Source organism: Oryzias latipes, chromosome 4, assembly GCF_002234675.1.
Source record: "Oryzias latipes chromosome 4, ASM223467v1".
In the NCBI taxonomy this organism is placed as follows: Eukaryota; Metazoa; Chordata; class Actinopteri; order Beloniformes; family Adrianichthyidae; genus Oryzias; species Oryzias latipes.
The window spans coordinates 10,924,051-10,944,051 of NC_019862.2; the positions used below are offsets into that span (position 1 = coordinate 10,924,051).

At 38.5% G+C, this 20,001-nt stretch overlaps 1 protein-coding gene across 12 annotated transcripts in view; it reads left to right on the plus strand.

Annotated features, from left to right (window-relative positions):
* Positions 1–20,001, plus strand: part of LOC101174175 (receptor-type tyrosine-protein phosphatase S) — a 245,929-nt gene that overhangs the window by 42,550 nt on the left and 183,378 nt on the right. For all 12 annotated transcript variants that reach the window (XM_023954188.1, XM_023954193.1, XM_023954190.1 and 9 more), the window contains exon 2: positions 8,470–8,569. The gene's annotated coding sequence lies outside the window, so the exon portion shown is untranslated. The remainder of the gene's footprint in view (positions 1–8,469; positions 8,570–20,001) is intronic.

Here is a 20,001-nt window from a genome sequence, read left to right on the forward strand (position 1 = left end):
GAGTTCCTGATCCGACTACAAACCGTTGAGAAAGGTTCAGGTGAACTTGTGACTGTAGAGCTACAACGGTAGTTGAAGTTTGTATGCTGGAAATTCAATGTGCAAGGGCATGTGAATGAGTAGAACTCCAATTGAAACTAGTGATGAGCTTCCCTGGAACTTTGTGTTTGAACTATGAGGCGGCTCAAAGGCCACTAGGGAAGTGCGTGCAGGGGGCTTTTTTTCCCCCTCTGGTTAAAAAAAAACCAAAAAAGTCAGAAAAGACAACCCTCTGCAAGTTCAATCTGAACAAGCCAACGCAAAAATGACATCTTAAAATAAATCTGAGCTGCTCACAAGCACAGAAATTAGTATTCTTGTCTGTCAGGGATTTTTTCTTTTACATGGAAGCTTTGGTTTCTGTAAATGTAACGATGTGCTACTTAATTTGCCTTCAAGGTCAAATTATCAAGCACAGACGACAGACATCTCTTAGTTAAATACAGTCATCTTCTTCCAACTGGTGGCTTATCAAAAGGTTTTGCAGCAATTGCATGAAGACATTACTGCGATATGTCAGCTATCAGAATGATATATGGGCCGTTATCGCAAAACAGCTAACTCGTTGTTTTTGTAAGCCTCAGACCTCACTTGTCGCAAACACACAAGCTGTGCACACCCTGCTGTGTCCGAGATTAAAATCAGACACTCGCGCAATAATTTGAGTAGCAGCAATAAACATGTGGCCAGGGAAATGATTTATGATAATTAATCCACTTCGTCCACTCTCACCCTCCACCAATTCACCAGACACACATAATACACTCTCATCACTTCCCTTCTCCCCCACCATTCAGGCTTGGGAACACATCTGTGACCACCTCGGCGCCTTTCCAACCCAATATCACCAGTGTTCCTTTCGAAGGACATTGGAGGATTTAGTTTGTCTGTCTGTCTGTCTGTCTGTCTGTCTGTCTGTCTGTCTCTCATCTCTCTCTTAAAGCCAGAGCCTTTCACAACCCAACAGATGCACTGCTTTATCATGTCCATCATTTCAGGAACTGATAATATTCAACTCTACCATAACATTATTTATGGAGACATTAATATTAATATTGACCCATACTCTGTCAGGCGAGCTTATTAACTGAGCACTGAAGTGATGAGCTGCGTTAGGATGACAACTGGCCTAAATGAAAATCAGTCTTTGAGTGTGTATGACAAATAGAAAGTAACCCACTAAACTAATCCCAGACTTATATAACATTAAAACCAACCAGAAGTTGAAAAAGGAATTTTTAATTTAAATATAACCATTAAAAAATAATAATAAACCTTGTTAAAGAGGAGATTCAAAAGATACAGAATTTTAATGCTCCTTTTCCTTTCAAAATTCGAGCTCTTATGATTATTTGTTTCATTTTTTCATTTAAAAAATGAACACAGTTACTCTTTTTCTGCACACTATTTTACTTCCGGTTTGAAGCTGGTTGGAAAACCAAAGTACCTGTGAGTGCGCTAGTTCACCAGGTCAAATCTGGGTGGCTTTTTTAACAGGCAAGTCAGGTTGTCTGTGTAAAATGACCAAACTTACTAATTGTTGTTATGACCAGAGGGGTTAATGCAATAAGACATGTAAATTATCATATATATATATATATATATATATATATATATATTTTTTTTTTTTTTTTTTTTTTTTTTTAATTATTATTAATCTCTTCCTTTTAGTTTTGACAGAAAGGGGGAAGCTATAGAATGGTTTATTGAGCATGTTCCAATAACTGCCAAGGTTGGTTGTCCTTGTTCATTTATTGATTTATCTTTTGAAAGACAAGACAAGGTATGCTGGAGTCATTTCCAGCCAAGGTAGTAACAACCAAGGAGCTTAGAAACTGACTTCAAATCAAAAAGCAAAATGGTCATGTCACCCCATACTTGGTCTAATTTTCATACTGTGTGCAGTCAATGGTATTGCCGGTTGATGATGGTACAAAATCTGGTCTTGCATTGCCATGCTAAACATTTCATGTAGGCCTCCTGGATACTCCCTGGTCTGCTGGGTAAACAACCAATGAGCTAACCTTGAATGTTTGGTTCTGCAATGCAGAACTGTGTCTGAAATATATAGAGACCCTTAAAAGCTGCTACAACTGAATCCCTTTGACTTGTATCTGTAAAAGACACTTTTTCATTCATGTTGGTGACTGGAGATAAGACTTGTTCAAAATATGTCAATGATTTTACAAAACAATTTCTAAAAACTGGAGATTGTGAGCATATTGTCTCCCCAGGGTCAGACAAAAAATATTATTAAATGAAAAGGTTATGTTGAAAACATCACTTTTTTCCTATTCTTTGTTATTATTTCAGATAGAGCCACACACCACACATATTTAAACCATATTTTTCTGTGACAGCATTTGTGAAACACTCATCCGTGATGGAATGACCTTCAAAACTTGCTTACTTTAAATCTTTGAGGTTTGTGCACACTTCTGCTTCAGCCAAACTTCAATCACAAATTTCCTTATTTTTGATTACTCTCCTATACTGAACCAAATTTGAGCTTTTACAAGGTCATTTTTTACATGCTAGGGTTATTGCACATTATGGGGGAAATTACAGCCAATGGGAACAAGGTTGTTTTTCCTTGACATGGGTCTTTTCTTCAAACTACGTTATCCTCAGGAGAAAAGCTTAGCGTGAGTCATGTATAAAGTATGGATGCTTTACAGAAAAAGTTAGAAGAGAAAAAATGTACTTTTTACCACGAAAACGCATCTGACAAGTGACACATTCTTTGGCAATGACAACTGTTTGATGGCTTGGCAATGAAAATGTATGGAGGCATGATGAGAGTGAGTTCAGGGAAATGCAAATGATGACGGTTTGGGCTCTCAGCGAACTGTAAGTGTGTGGGAAATGAAACCTGTGAAAGTAAAAAATATGTCCCTAACTCTGGTTTACAAATAGCTTTGCTGAGGTGTTTATTCATGCCTCCACATAACTGATAAGATTCTGTTTTCAGCCTTTAAGAAACTGAAATCCTGTCTGTCCTCATATCATACAGCATATGCTGTTTGCCCAACGCATCCTCTTTGCTTATACATTTTGTTTTAAAGTTTAAAGTTTTAAAGTTTACCCTTTTTTACTATTCTTTTTCACTTTTGCTCATACTATTTTGGAGATTAAAAAAAAGTGATTTCTCTCAGCAACTGGTGTTTTTCTCTCTGAGGCAGTGACCATACACAAGAACAAACAAAAAAAAATCAAATTAGATGTAGCAACTGCTGTCTCTGCAGTCGAATATTATGTGTCTCTATGTTGGCTGGAGTAGATAAAAATGCCTTTCAGTTATTATTATTACCAAAAAATGTGACATTCTTTAGAGGTTAGGAAGAAGTCCAGCTTGTGCCTGTCGCTTTTAAAAGGTTTTCAATAGTAACAGAGCAACAGTAATATCTGGAGGGTCCATTTTCCTGCTCTTGTCACTTTGTCAATACACACAACCAATGGACACGCAGAGAAAATGCATTTGGAAAGCTCACTTTAGCAAGACACAGCTACATATTGTAACCACAAAAAAATTCCCCTTCCATGGCACTTAGAGAAGATGTCATGTCGGTGAAACATTCTGGACACCATTTTTTCACCGTAGGTACAGTAATATCCTATCAAAACACTGGAAGCTATATAAAGAAACTGATTAAGCAAACTGCAATATGCACAAACACACCCTATAGCCTCATTTGTAAAATGTTCCATGGGGCATGAGCGGAGCTAGGGGGGCAGCTGCCCTACCACCAAAAAGATTTGACCCCCCCCCCCCATTTTTGAGTCAATGTTAGTGTCATTATTGATAAAAACTGAGAAATAATCAAGACAAGCTTCGTTAACCAACTCCTTGTTGGAAATGAATATTGAGATTTGTATTAAAAAAAAACATTTTACAGAATATTTGGACATTTAAAAAAATTTTGTTCCTGTTGTTGTGAAGGTTCAGTATGTGGATTTATTTGATCTCTTGTGGTTGAATTCCATAGAACTCCATGTCTTTCAACAATTTCTACTTTTTTAATTTTTTGCTACTGTTTTACACAAGTAATCGCACCTCAGCTAAAAGAACTGCGGTTTTAATATTAATACCAATCATAAAATAGTTTGTAATGCGTATTGACCTTTTCATTTGTAATGGCCTTTCACTCTGGTCTCATTTGCCACCATTCTAAAATCTTCCACCCCCTTCCTGCCCTCCACATAAATTGTTCTTGCTCTGAAAGTGTATAGAGGTAAGAAAATCAAGATGGCTTGTTTTTGTATGTGCCTTTAGTGCTACACTGCAAAAGCAGCCACCCTAGAAGTAAGTCATGAATTCTTTAAAACTAAAAAAATATTTAGATAAGCAAAAGAAATCTGCCAGTCAGATAAGAAAAATAGGTTAACCAAGAATTCTTATTTAAAACAAAGTTTTGTCATGAAGACGTGTTTTTTTAAACTGAGATTGTTTTGCTATTGAGAAACTTTCCTGATGTTTCTTGCGAAACAAAATACAACCATTTTACTTGAAACAAGGGTCTTTCTACTTTCTTAAGAACCAGTTTTGGCAGTGTACTTTGCTCTGTCTTGCTCTAACATGAGAAGTAATCTCTCAGAAAAGGTAAGGCTGTAAGATTTGTTATCACGTCAGATCACCAGAAGTACAATTCAGGATCCAATTTGAAACCGTCTCCTCTAAATAACACATCTTTAGAAGATAATACCCTTCTCTTTAGAGTAAATCAAGTTGAAAAAGGGATTTTAAATTTGGAGTCAGATTCTTCTGGCATATAATTTATTTCCTTCTTCATTTATCTTGACACCTTTCTTTTCCTGCATTTCATTTTCTTATCATATTTCTCAGCTTGACATTTCCTCTAAAGCCCACTCCCTCCTCCTACAGCCTCATTGTTTCTTCTCCCCCACAAAGTATCCCTTCATCTTCGCTTTTTCTCTGTGTTGATCTCCTTCCTCCTGTCTTCTCATCTGTCCCCCTGTGTTCGTCAGTCACTTCTTCACTGTTTTCTTGCATTTTCCGGTTAAGCTTTTTTCCACTCTTGCTCCCTTTCTCTGTCCTTTTGACTTACCTGTTCTTCTTCATCACTGCCTGCCTTACTAAAAATAAATTACCACTCCTTCTACCTCGCATTTATGCATGTATATTTTCTTCCATTTAACACATCCCACCCCACAGATGATCGCAGTTTAACAATTCTTTTCCCTTACCTCCCTCCCTGCCTCCTCCATGCTTTGCTTTCACCACCATACTCCTTATTCTGTGGTGAAAAATGATTCTCAATCTGGAGAATGCTATTGAGTGAGGATGTAGGTGGAGGGCAGTAAAGCAAAGACAAGGAAACACTAAATGCAACCATGGTAACGTTTTTTTTATTTTTATTTTAAGGAGAAAAGACCTTTTCTTTTACTGTTATTCAGAGTTTTGTCCTTTATTACCTTCTTGTGTGTTTTTGTCCTCAAGTTTTCTCCAAACATCATAGCTGCTGAATGAAGCCAATGTAAAAACCTATCTGGAAAAGCAACTACATAGGCCGGTTTTGAATCATGCATGTTTTTTATTTCCCAGTTTGCATGCACCATGAGGCTCAGCCATCTGCCCCAGCACGGTGACTAAACTCAATGCCAACATGTTGCAGGGTCATGAGAAAACAAACCAGAGCTGCTTTCCACATGAGCGGACAAAGAATAACTTGAGCCATATTTAGTAGTCTAGGAAAAAGAGAAATACCTGGCTGAATTTGGCTTAATATGCTTTCACCTTCATGTTGTTGTGAGGATGCTGAGGTGGATTTCCACAATGTGAGTTTCGGATTTTGTTTAGCTCTTGTTATTTGGCTAACCCCGCATTCCGGCTTACTGATGGCGGATTGCCCAGCTAAGGGAGTGTCTTATGCGATGGAGGAAGCGGCAGTGCAACAGCATGTGTGCAGTGAATAAACGCTGTACATTTAACAAATTCCCCATGCTCGTCTTGGCAGCAGGCGTGTGGGAGTATTGTCCTCAATCTCTCCCTGATATGTACGTATGCTTACTCGAGTAAAAAGTTATACCAGCATCCTGTTTTTATTTTTTAAATTGTCATGTAATAAAAACTTTAATAGCCCCTGCGTGGACTCTAAGGTGTTTATAAAATTGACACAAATACCAAGTACAAACTGCCTCCTGCTCTGCACTATAGCAAAAGACTGCACTGGAGCCAGCTGACACTGATTAGCCTTTGGGAACCTGTCTGACCCAAGTTACCTCACAGGTAAAATAGATTATTTAGACGTCAAAATAATAATGTCTATGGAGGTGCATACACTTCATGAGCCAGCAAGTTGAATAGAAAACAAGAATTGAGGAAAGAGTGACGTAAGGCAAAAACGTTTCTATTTCCCTGCAACATTTGTGTTTTGTGAAGAGTAAGAATTGAACAGTTTCAGAATAAAAGTAATTTTGACAATAATTTCCAAAAAGTTAACATTTTTATTACTGGACAACATTGCAGCAGCTTATGGTTAAGTTCATTTAACATACATTTACTTAGCAAATGCCATGTCTTGATGCTGCAACAATTGGCACATATGTAAAAGTCAATTAAATCTGAATCACCAACTAATTTACAATATGGTTATACATTTGCAGTCATCAGTGGGTTTAATTATAGAGAATACTTTTGGGGGTTTGGAGTGTTGGTCACAAAGTCAGACATGTGATGACATGCTTTAAGAAAAAAACACTTTGATTTATCTCTGTTTCTGATATTTTATTTACCAAATCATGAATTATACAATAAACAGCGGCTTAGCCTTTAATATTCATGGCAGATTTCATACCATGTGAGAGGAACTGTACTTTGACTTAGTATGAGTTATGTTTTCTCAATGGCATTCCATGCATTGCAATTCTGCATAGGTATGCAGAACTTATATAAGCACTCTATTGGAGGCAGACCTCTGCCTATTTCCTTCAGTTTATTTATATAGCGTCATTTCATAAAAAACATGAACCTAATGCACTATGCTGAAAAAGCAAACTGAAACTAATGAAGTTCAATAGAATTAAAATATCTGTTTTATTTTATTTGACTTTATTAGAAATGTAAACATGACTTTATACTCTTTCCCATCTGCCTTTGTGGAGGGTGAAAGGATAAAAACACAAAGACGGACATTAAAAGTAACATAAAGACAGAGTTAAAAGCAGAAAAGGATCTTAATTATCACATCAGTGACATGTGCGCTATGCAGCAGTCCTCTTGCTCTCTTGTTTGTGAATCTTGATTTCCTTCCAGCCCACTCTCCTTCCAGCCCTCTTGATTTCCTTCCAGCCCACTTTGATTTAAACAGACTGTGCCATGATTGCTTTGTTAGGATCATCCTCATTATAATTAGTGTGGAAATGGCCATTAAAACCATGTTGCCAACAAACAAGTGTTTATATGTGAGCTGTAAAAATAGATATCTAAATGAAGCCTGATGTGTTTCAGATGACATATGAACGAAGATAAAAGACATGCAGATGCCCAATAAATCACTTGATTTCGAGATGACCTTTTTTCACCTTTTTTCTTACTACTACACAAGAAAACATATTTTTAGACGTCTGCTAGTGAAAATATTATGGTGTAGCCTAAAATATAACGTTGCTTATGTATCCTTTAAATAAAGAGATGAATGCTTTCAGGCAGTGGGCATCCTTAAGTTTGTACTTTGCTAGTTTGACCCCAAACATTCACAATTAGGACGTTTCCCTCCCCGGGCAAAACCCTGAGCTCCTGAGGTCGACAGTAAGCACCTCAGATGCTGTGCAAAGATCGATTTCCAGGGCAGTGGAGAGAATGGAAGATGGCAGAGATGAGAAGTTGCAAGGAATTATAGAAAGCTTTTTTGTGAAGCTGTGCCCCAGAAACACATGAAGATGTTTGATTGATGAAGTTATGTTGTCTTGACAACATGTATTTTCTGTATTGATCTCTCAGACTTCATGTCAACAAACAGACAATGTTGAGGACTCTTGTAGATGCATTGTTGTATGACGAAAACACACAAATCACACAGCCTGTGGGGGAATAAAACATACGCACACATGAATTCGGATTGAGCTCATTAGAGATGTGAAGGAAAAAATGATCAAAAACAGAGAAAGAGAAGAAGCAAACGAGGGCTGGGTCGGAATGGATTTCCCATAGATTTATATTTCAGAGCTCTCAGGCAATTGGCAGCCAAGCATCCTCCTCACCCGAGAATCGCCGTCTTGCGACCACAAAGGGCAAAGAGGGGAGAGAGAAAGGGAAAGAAAGGGGGAGAAATTCTTCACAGAATTTGTCAAATACCACCACCTACCAAATGAGAAGGGAGTTCATTTTAAAGTCCCTTTCATTAATCTTTCTCTTTCAATTTCCCGTTTTTTTCTCCTCTCCTCTCTGCCATTTCTCTGTCTACTTTAAAGGTGCGAGTGAGTGAGCAGCAAGAAGAAGACGAAGACGACGAAGAAGCCACTGGAGCAGCTGAAGATATGAGGCTTAAGAGGTTTTGAAAACAACTCCGTGGTAAGCGGGCCGTAACAATTCCTTTCTTAATGTATTTTTGAAGAGTCTTTTTTCTTTCCTAAAGTACTCCATAAAACAGATATCCTATTTCTGGTTGCCATTTTCTATTTTCCTAATTCTCTGGTCCTTCTAAATGTATTTTCTTCACTCTGCCGTGATGCCTCAACATTTTCTATATTTCTAATATACCGAGTCTCTTTCATTTCCTTACTGGAAACAGAGGAAATGTGATTATTTTCATTTTCAGGTCAAACAAGTACAGTTGACACTTTCCTAAAGCCCCATGCATATATACACAATGCTACAATGGAAATAATTGCTGTTTATGCGAGTGTGTCCAGGCCATTATCAGATACAGACACGATTTATCATCAACCCAAATTGCACTGTCTTCTCTGGAATAACTATATTGTGGAAAAATATTAGTCTGGGCTTACATAAATCTTTGAAATCCTTGTTGTCACTTCTGCCTCTTAATGATGACCAAAGCATTACAACGACTACACCTTTATTTGCTTTCACACATTTTGGGATTTCCTGTGCTGAGACCATCCATCCACACTGACAGGCTGAGAGGGAAAACTATCAAGCTGTCACAGCAGACGGGCACCGAGGAGCTGTTCCTGCAATGCTTTCACTCAACAAACGGCATAGGGGATTTTCAGATCTGGGAGCCATCGCGTGTCACCTGAGACATGGAATGTTCCCACTTATCTAGATTTTTTAACGCTTGCCAAAATTCCCTGTTTTATACTTGGCATACATCACGTAGAGGACAATTAGTTTGAAAAAGGTTATTGCTCAAAACAGGCATGTTTTTTCCTTAAAAAGTACGGTAGCCTTTCATTAATAATTTATCTATAATCTATCTAATTCTAAGTTTAAGATTTAGTCAATTACAAAAAATATGAATAAAGACTTTCAGATACATAATTTAAAAATACCTCCAGTATCTTAAAAGTAAGATCTGCTGTGTTTAGCATTTCTTAAAGTGAAGAGTAAATAAGGTGAATTTAGACTTTATAAGCGTTTTTGGCTATTTCTTTTAACAATTTCTGCTCTATATTATAAAAATATTTTTGCAAATATTTAGTTGCCCTCAACACAAACACACAATGACAGTAAATACAGAACTTTTAAAAAAAATGTTAATTATAGTTTTTTACACCATGTGAGTTTTTTAGTTCATCTTCAAGAATTAAATGTGGATTCTCTGCAATATTTTTTAAAATTGCAGCAATCTTTCCGTTTCCTGCACCTGAACTTATGTATGTTTTCCCAAGCTGACTAATAATCAAGAAATCTCTGCTATGCAGCAAAACTATTATGTATAAGAATATTTAAAAGTCTATGTCCGCTATCAGGAAAGGGCTTACTTCTTGCTCAAATGGTAGAGATTGAGCAAAGGATGTCTCAGTTCATGGAAGAGTTTTTATGGTTGAAATTCATCTTTGGTTGGCCTAATTAAAGTCAGTCTGTTGCATGTTTCAGGCAGTCATTAGCGCTTAGTTTCCAATAAAGCTGCAGGTCTCACACCAGTCGTAAGTGTGTAAGTTCATATGCAAATGACTAGATGAATAAATAGAGGAAAAATACAAGGTTTGGTGCCTGATCCTTCCCCTGTGCTTTATTAATGTAAAATTAGATTTTATAAGATAAGAAGCGATAAGAATTGACTCAATATATTTATCATTATTTTAAACTTAACCCCATGCTGGATTTTTAATATTCCTGGATTATTAAATGTTATCAGTACATCTTCATTTTTAGGAATGTTAATATTATTCATTAAGAAGTAATGACACAGGGTCAAATTTCCTTTCTCTATATTTTTCTTAACAGCTTTTCTTGAATTCTGACATTGAACAGAGCCCAATACTTGACTCAAATAAATACACCTTGCCCCATATTCTCATTTCTGTTCATTTCTTGACTATTAATACTGATGCCAGAGCAGCAGACATGCACAAATTTAAAGTGAATAAGAGCAAATGAGTCCCAGTGTAACTGCAATCACAGATACCCTGTCGGCATGTCCATGTAGTTCTGTAATTCTTAATATCCAAGGACAGATTGTCGCATCAGCAGCTGGATCTGGCATGTTCAGGGACAGCTGCAGCGAAACCATAGTGACCTGTTCTGTTAAACTGCAGACATGGTGTAAATGCAAGACAGAAGCCCTCCAATATAGACTTGGCAGGGTGAAACAAGCTGAACAAAGTCAGCAGAGACACTTTTAGTGTCTTACTATTTAACAAAAGTTCAGGATTACAAGGGAATATTTCAAAATTCAATCTAAAAACTTGTCAGTTAAGGAGTGACCCTTGTGCTATCCTAGGCACTTTACTATTAGGAGTTGGGTCATCTAGACCCACTAGACAGTGCGCTGAACCTTTTTTCTTCACTGATTTGTGAACCTCACTGGTGTCCATGGATTACATGAAATCTTTCCACCTTTATCCACCTTTGTCATGGTAGGGAGAACAGGACAATGTAAGGGTGGGGTCATCTAAGATAGCACAAGGGGTATAGGAAGAAGCATGTTTGATCAAAAGGAAAATCTCAGGGTTGTGCCATTTTTGTTCAGTTTTTTTGGTTAATGTAATGTTCTGTCTTGCTATGGAAATTGCTCATCATCCACAGTTATCCGCTTTTAGTTAATGATCATCCTGAGTATATTTAAGAATTTAACATTAAGTCCATCATTTAGTCTTTCCTTTTTTTCCCTATGTTTCGCTGTTTTGTCAAGTTTTTTAAACATTTAACACCAGAGGTTTAGCTCCAGTGTTACTAACTCTCCAACCGTTTGTGCAATTAATGTAATTCCAGCGGATTCTGAAGCAGGCAAAAGCTGCTTTGTATAATTATGCAACAGTTTCCGTTAGTAATGTGTTGCATATTGGTGCAAAGCTGATATAAAAAGCTGCTTTTTATTCTTGTAATATTGTTTCAGCTCTCAGACACACTTGTTTGTAGCTTAACTTAAAACCTTTATATAAATGTTTGCTCTTGTTTTATATTAAATGATTGAAACACAGAGTGAAGTCTGCAGAAAGTAATACTGTATTTAAAAAAAAGTGTGGTGTCTTCATTTCTGTGTACCATTTTTAGTCACTGTGAGCAAAATCATAAAGTTTACATTTGGAGCATATGAGTTTCAGACTGTACATCTCACAGATCTGTCACAATCAGTTAAAATGCACAATTGTTTTTTCACTGCTGTTGTGAAAGCTCATCTTTGTTGAGCTGCTTCAGGACCGTTTATATACAAATCCACTATTAAGCCCGCACAGACACAGTCACCAGTGTGCTGCCAAAAGGTCAGCAGTGTTAGATTACCAGCAGGTGCAATTTGCAACTTCTATTGTGCCTCAAAATAAGCCATCCATCTCAGGAGAAAATAACCTTCTAATTGGGCAAAATGTCATTAGCATTTGTTTGACACTTGCTTGTTATAAAATACTTCAAATCTGATTGAGCTAAAGATGACCTGAAGGGGGTGCTAATGAGGCTCCTAAAAACGGCACAGTCACCAGTGGGCATTGGCTCTATATTGTGAGGGGAAGGACATTTTATTACCGGTATTTGAAGCGTTTTCGTTGGTATATATTATGTTGGTCTGAAAAATACTTTCTCTCAGCATACCGAACTTGGGGAAAGACATTTTTGCACAAAACGGACAGCATTAACTTCTTAAACAGCTCCTTGACCGTTAGTACTCTAATTAAACAAAGCTCTGCTAATCTTTATGGCTAGCACCAAGTGGGACTGTGTTCTTTCAGAGCCCTGTTTTCTATAGCATGGCACCAGTTGTCTGACTAGTGGGATACTGTGTTCTGCAAGCAGCCACCATCCTCACCACAGTGATACATGTTCTACACATTTACTACAGTAAAGCTACTATACAAGAGAGAAGACAAAAAAAACAAAAACTAAAATAGCATTATTCAATTATATATGCTCCATGTATCTGTAATAGCATTAAAGATGTAAATTGACCTTATGTTGTGAGGCAATGAATTTGATTATTGCAACATGAGTAATTTTATGGTAATTGTGAATGCAGGAGCTTTCTGCTTCTACCGCTCTGCCACAAAGAGACACTGCATGGTGCATGTAAGTTGCACTTTTATGTATCTTGCTTTGATTTATTTATTTATTTTCTTTTGCACCTTACAGTCATTTAGTTTATTTGTGTAATGTCATTTTGACATAGCTGCCAAAAATATGCGATTATCGCACTGCAAAACAAAACAAAAATTCTATTCAGTTACATGCATTCAATTCCAATACATTTTAGGAGACGTTGGTGAATTACACAACCTGGTACAGAGTTTATTAGATCTATTAAAGCAGTCATCTCTGTGTTGCCTCTAGCCATAGTCCCTAATCCAGAGAAGTCCGAGTGAATGGTACTGTGGCTTGGGCTTGCCAGACTTACTTAGGTTCTGGTTGAGAGCACAGTGCTGTGTGGGCGAATCTATTCTATCCCGGGCTGGGCACAGCATAAACATTGCCCAGGGAACACAGGCAGGCATGCAGGCAGTCAAGCGGACAAGAGTAAAACTATAGGGATGGTTGTCTTTAATTTCCTTTCTACTGACTCCCCTCAAATGTCTTTGACTTGAGAGTAAAGGAGGGAAAATGAGAAGAGACCATGGAAATTACCTGTAGTATCTTTTTTTCTCTCTCACTGAAGTTTGTACTATTATCCACCTTCTTTCTCACACAACCTCAGATACACACTTGCACGCTTTCATGGTGAATCAGTAAATTTAGTTGACAACCACTTGCTCTCCTACTGTCTTTAAGTGATCTGCATTTTCTCCCTTTCTGTGGCGCTCTAACCTCCTGACCCTGTGTGTAAACAGAGTACCACTGCTCTCCTACCCCCCCCCCCAGCTTTCACTACCAAATAAGGAAGACTGAACTTCTGAAGCCACGCTAGTGAGTTCAGTCAGCCAGCCCACTGAGGAGGCCATTAGTGAGCCAGCAACCCAGTGAAGGAGCTGGTAGAAAAACCACCTCTGGCATCACTCATCACTCCTTTCCTCCGTGACTTTACGCTCTTCTTCACAACATAGAAATGCATGTGTATTGCTTTCACAAGCACTCAAAGAGAGGGACTTGCACATGCTACAGCATACACGGTAACCTGAATGCATTAAAGCCACTCAAATACAGTAAGCTGTACACAATAACATGCACTGAATCGAGTTGGAAGACTGAAAGTGAAATGGTCGACATAGAATACGTAAAAAATCCATCAGCATACTTAGAGAACTAAATCAATTTAAAATTACACAAAAACAAACATAAAATACAAAAAAATAATGTAAACTAATGATGTACAATTTCTTAAAAATACCTTTTTTAACAACACAGTAACAACAGGTGCACAGGGACCTGTAGGTATGTATATGCAAGATAAACATGTGACCAGCTTAGCAAATTGTCATGGTAAGTTTTATAAATTTGATAAATCTTAGGGTGTATTCAGACTGGACCCATTTGGTTCGCTTAACCCTTGTGCTATCTTAGATGACCCCACCCTTACATTGACCTGTTCTCCCTACCATGACAAAGGTGGATAAAGGTGGAAAGATTTCATGTAATCCATGGACACCAGTGAAGATCACAAATCATTGAAGAAAATTGGGTTCAGCGCACTGTCTAGTGGGTCTACTTGACCCAACTCCCAATGTTAAAGTGCCTAGGATAGCACAAGGGTTACAGCATTTCATTCAAAATCTATTTAAGGGGTTGCACATTGGTGCTTTCTTACCTTAAGCTACGTTCACACTGCCCTCAGCAATGCTTGTTCAAGTGCTGACTTTCAACGAAAAGTCTATGTAATTACAAGTTTTAGGATTCGCGTTCAAAACTCTTGCATTCATGCCACAACAGTTTTTGGGCTGTACATACAAAACACGTGGCAAGTGAACGGGCGTTGACATTCTTGAATGTGCCTCACATGGCTGGTGTGAACCCAGTATAGTGAGAAGGCCAAAACATGCTTCATAGGTTAATTGGTGACTAAATTGTCCTTTGTGTAGTTGTGTCTCTGTGTGGTCCTGGGACAAACTGTCCAGGGTGCACTACACCTTCACCCTACAGTAGGGATAGGCTACGGCATTCCTGTAACCTTGCACAGGAACAAGGAAAAAAAAATTCCTTACCATGTGTTGATTTTATTCATCATCTAAAGTGCTCAAAATGATTTATTACAACATGGCTTTTACGTGAATCAGATACATTCCATATATCTGCAGCATTCCATTTCCTCTCGTTCTTCTACCATTGTCTCAACCAAAGTTGGGTTTGTCTGAGCATTAATTTAAGTTTAAAAGTAACCAAATCATAATCTGTCCCAAGCTTTTTGTAGATCCAAATTATAGAGTTAGAAAAGCCTAGTAGTGGGTAGTCTTGCCTTTACTAAAGCTTGCTGTGTGCATACACGGTGTGCTGGGAACTCACACACAACCACACACCCTATCCTGCTTTCCACTATAGTTTATCTATCATGGAGAAAGAAAATACGTTCCTTTCAGAGCAGTCACTTATCAGCAAACCCGTTGCTGATGCTGTGATGCCAGCAAATCCCTTTTAAAGTAGGGAGCATTTACCATTGAGACCCTGTCCAAGTCTTCCCTCAAACAGTGTCTTGTGAACTCTAAAACAACAGGTCCTACTTCTTACTTAAAAGGCAAATGTCTGAGTGGGTGAAACTGTGTCACAGTGACTGCGCTTGTGACAAGGGTGGCTCTCGGGGGGTTGACTGGTGCGTGCATATTGCTATTAATTGTGTTTTCAGTGGGGTGATGAAATGTCTTCCATTTGAGCACAAGCTGGCAGTAAGTGGGCTGTCGCCTCCAGGGACAGGGTGAGCGATGGCCCGCTGCTATCAGAGGTGATTGTGCCTCAACCCCTTAGGGTGACAAAAATGAACAAAAAGGAGCAGGGCGAGAGACAATGCAGAGTTCTTTTGTGGACTTAAAAGCAAATTAGGTGCACTGAGACCTGTAGGTATGTATATGCAAGATAAACATGTGACCAGCTTAGCAAATTGTCATGGTTAGTTTTATAAAATCAGCTTTTGATTTGTCAATTCTCACCCGGTGCGCTGACCTTTTTGATAAATCTTAGGGTGTATTCAGACTGGACACATTTGGTTCGCTTAACCCTTGTGCTATCTTAGAAGACCCCACCCTTACATTGACATGTTCTCCCTACCATGACAAAGGTGGATAAAGGTGGAAAGATTTCATGTAATCCATGGACACCAGTGAAGATCACAAATTATAGAAGAAAAAAGGTTCAGTGCACTGTCTAGTGGGTCTAGATGACCCAACTCCCAATGTTAAAGTGCCTAGGCTAGCACAAGGGTTAAAGTGAACCAGAGTTCATTACCCCAGATAATCTGGAACAAATTTTCAGTCTGAACACACCCAAGCGGACCGTGTTTTGGGACCAGGAACTACTCTCTGACCCATCTTTTGAGGTGTTCTTGGTTCATTTCCAATCGGACTGAGCTTCTGTTCGCTCTGAGATTCCTCAGTCTAAATACAATCCGTCCTCAGGGCGGAGTAACGGAACCAAACAGTGGTAAACACAGTCAGAATGTAAGAACAGATGAGCCGTGGACAAATGTAAGCATCGATTGTCTTTTTATCAAAGATTAAAAAAGGGTCCAACTCTTTACTTTATAGAATGTTTTAACACATGTGTCTCGTTACCCACCACACAACTGACAGACGCTACTGTGACATCATCCTAAAAGCCACCTTGTAGTTTAACAGAATTCTGTTAAAACAATGCCATAACACCAGACACAGTAACTCATTGAAATGTGATCTTATGAATGCAGGCTCATTAAAACAACTTTTAACATGATACAAATTGCTTTTTATTGTTTTCCCGACAATCTGTATATCATAAACACTTATAAACATACCTTTTTAGACGTCTTCTCCTCATTAACCACCTTCCAGTATGCCTCTTACCAAAAAAGTAAAAAGTGTTGTACCTGACGTTGATACAGGCATTTAAAATTGGTCAGCAAAATGACCAACCCCGACTAGGACTGCAAAGCGCAGGACTTCCATGCTTTGCCCCGCCCTCGTAATTACTAACCAATGAGTGAAGGGATTCTTAGTCACGTGGTTTTGTTTACTAGCTTTGGCTTAAATCAGGAAAGGCCGCTTGAGGGCAGTCTGAATACAGACCAAACACAAGGTTCAGGAGATTATCTGGACCAAATTAAGCGGACTTGGTCCGGACCAAACAGTTTCCCAGTCTGCATACACCCTTGGTGACTTGTAAAAAAAAAAGAAGTGAAGCACATTTCATGACAGCATTTCTTTAAACCTGTTGTACATTAGTGTTTCAAAAAACACACAGTACTCCTTAGCCGTGGTTAGCGTTCTTCATCCTTGAATGGGTGCTTATTGTTTGATAGCAAAAAACTTGGTAAGAATTTCCTCAACTTGAAAGCACAGCAGCTCATACAGAGAATCTGGTGGTTTCACCAAGGTTCACTGCTTGTGTAGAGCATCTTCAAGGATTCCAAGCAATTAAAAGCTTTCCCTGGACTACTTACCACATCTTCTGGTCACTGCATTTACACATCGGATATGAACACTTGGAAGAAAAACAAAATGTGGACAGGGCGAGTAAAGGAGAAGAGCGTCTGGAGTCGGGAGTCTCATTATTCTGTTATGGATTGCACATGTCAGGCAGTAAGTGCTCTTTTTATCCCTCTGAAGAACAAGTCTCGGCCACCGAGCGCATTTCCTTACCCGAGTGAAATTTACCATACTAAGGCTCTTGTCACCAAGGGAATGGTGGTGAGAGCTGCGGGGTTGCTGCTGAGATTTACCACCTTGATTAAATAAGGGACTATAATGTGAATAAAAGGCCAATAGAGAAATCTACGCAACATAAACACGTGTTTTTCTTTCTTTCTTTTCTTTTTTTTTTTGCACCGGTAAATTGATTTGAGTCCAACCAGCCTCCCACACAGACAGACTTTTTACATCTCTTTATGGCGTGCCACACATCACACAAAACAAAAAGCAGAAAGGGGGCAGTGGAGGATTGCTTGTGGCTCAGGGTGGCTGTCTGTAAAAATTCAACAGGATGATTCATTCATTTTAAATGAGCTTGATCCCATCTGTTAAAACTTGCAGAATTTGAAAAGTCATAAAAAACACATTTCTTCTTTTCAAGATGGGTATAATTGCTCTTCTTTTGGTGCCTTGAAATGGAAGTACCCTCAACAGATTGCTTAATTCTCTTTTATTTCCTCAACATCAAGCACCTTCAATGTCTGGAGGAGATCCTTATACTCAGGCATGACTGGCATTTTAGTGCTCAGAGAGTTGTAACTGAGCAAGAGTAACATGTTATGTTTTCTTTTCAAGGCCAGAGAGTTCACTTTGGACCGATGATGCATTTTTAACAAACCGTTCTCAACAAAACAAGAAGTGACCTCAGCGGGCAGTAGTTACATTTTGCTGCTGGCTAGTCCAGGAACTGACTGTGGATCTATTGACTGATGTGACTCCAGTGCATTCCCAGCCTTCTTGCCTTACACAGTGGCCAGAAACGACCACCAATGAATTTAAACTCTGCCAGCCAATCAGAAGAGCAGTTTTAGCCAAACTCTGAATTGATTGGATAGTATTCCTTAATCTAGTTTTACTTGCAAAAGATACACAGAACACTAAGACTTTTAAAAAAATTTCTTGTAACATTTTTGTTACTTGAATATAAATATATCTTTTAATATTTTAATTTACTCTAAAAGTAAATTATAAGATTTTCCAAATATTAAAGCTGCTTTTTCAAAACAAGCCGCTTTTTAGATTAAAAAAAGGAAGCTAAAAAAAGAGCCAAAAAATATATAAACGTATAAACAAGCACGCCACTAAATCAGTATAAGCAGCATAAATGAAAGTGCATAAAAACCTTTTAGACTGTTAAGACCATATCAAAAGAATAAAATATAGTGAAATAAAATCTATTCCGTGTACAGATAAAAAATACATGCACTTAAACTGATAATTTTAAATATGTATTCAAAAGTGCTTTTCTTACATATAACAGGGCAGACTTTTTATGTAAAGTGTTTTAAAAAGTTAGTGAAACCTCCAAATAAATAGATAAAAGCTTGAAGTTGTATTTCTGTGTAATTCTTTATTCAAAAAGTTATGAATCAGGGGCAGACAAAAAAATGTAGATGGAAAAAGCTTGTTAGTGTGACAAGTTACTACGGCATGTCACAAGCTTCCTGATCTGCTCCATTCTGATGTGTCCGCTAACTCTAGACAGTCAGATCCTTGTACGTCTGAGTGGGCATCTGACTTAAAACTGTACGGTCAGATAGCTTCAATATTTACACTGGTAATATTAGGGGGTGTGTGTAAGGGGCTGTAAGCGAACGGGAGAGCGTGTAAACAGATGGGTGAAGGGAAGTGGGGACGGGCTTACTCTGCGGCAATAGCCCCGCCCACAACTCAGTGGCAAATTTCAAATGAACTACTTGCCAGTCGGCAGAAATGTCCTAGAAAACAAAACAAGTTCTTTTGGGGGGGGGGGGGGGGGGGGGGGCAAAACCGGATAATTATAATTAAAAGACCATTAAAAAAGATCATAAGATTATTGCAGTGGGACTTTAATATTTCAAAAAAAAACATAAATTATATAAAAGTAAAAGCACCATTCGCTTGAATGAGTTGAAGGCTTTGATGTTAAAATTGTTGAAGATATTTTGAAGTGCACAAAAGCATGAGGAAGTGGACACAAATATGAAGGAATGGAAAAGTGCCTCCAGCAAGAAAGCACAAGAAATGCTCTTGCTATCATGCTTTTTGCATTCACTATTAGCCAGTTCACAGGTTTGCAGAACGTCAACCCCCACGCGGGTCTTCGGCTCACACTCTCCTTCGTGCCTTGCTCTCCTCTGTCTACTGTCACTCCACTCCACGTTTTATTTTATTTTTTTATGGAATATGTGCGACAGACACTCGCTTCGTGCCCCATTGTGTTTTGACTTTCGACTTTATTTTGCTTGAACGCACCGAAGTGGTGGGATTTACGACAGAAGAGAAGTCATGAGAAGCAGTTTATGAGGCGGCATTGAACGCAGCACCGGGCTCCGTGTTTTTTTTCTTTCTTCCTCCTCTCCCCCATGTTTTAGATTTAGAGGGGAGGGAGAAGGGGGTATTTGACTCCTGCCTCCCCACCCCCAGCTTGTATGAGGTGGATTTAGAAAGAAAAGATTCCCAACCTGAAACGCGGAGATGAGGATAAACGGAGAGAAAAAGTGACCACGTCGCTGCAGATGCTATTTCCTTTTCTCTTTCTCCGTGGAGATGTCGCTGAAAAGCGTCTGTTATCGATGAGGAGAGGAACACAAACCAAGTGGAGAG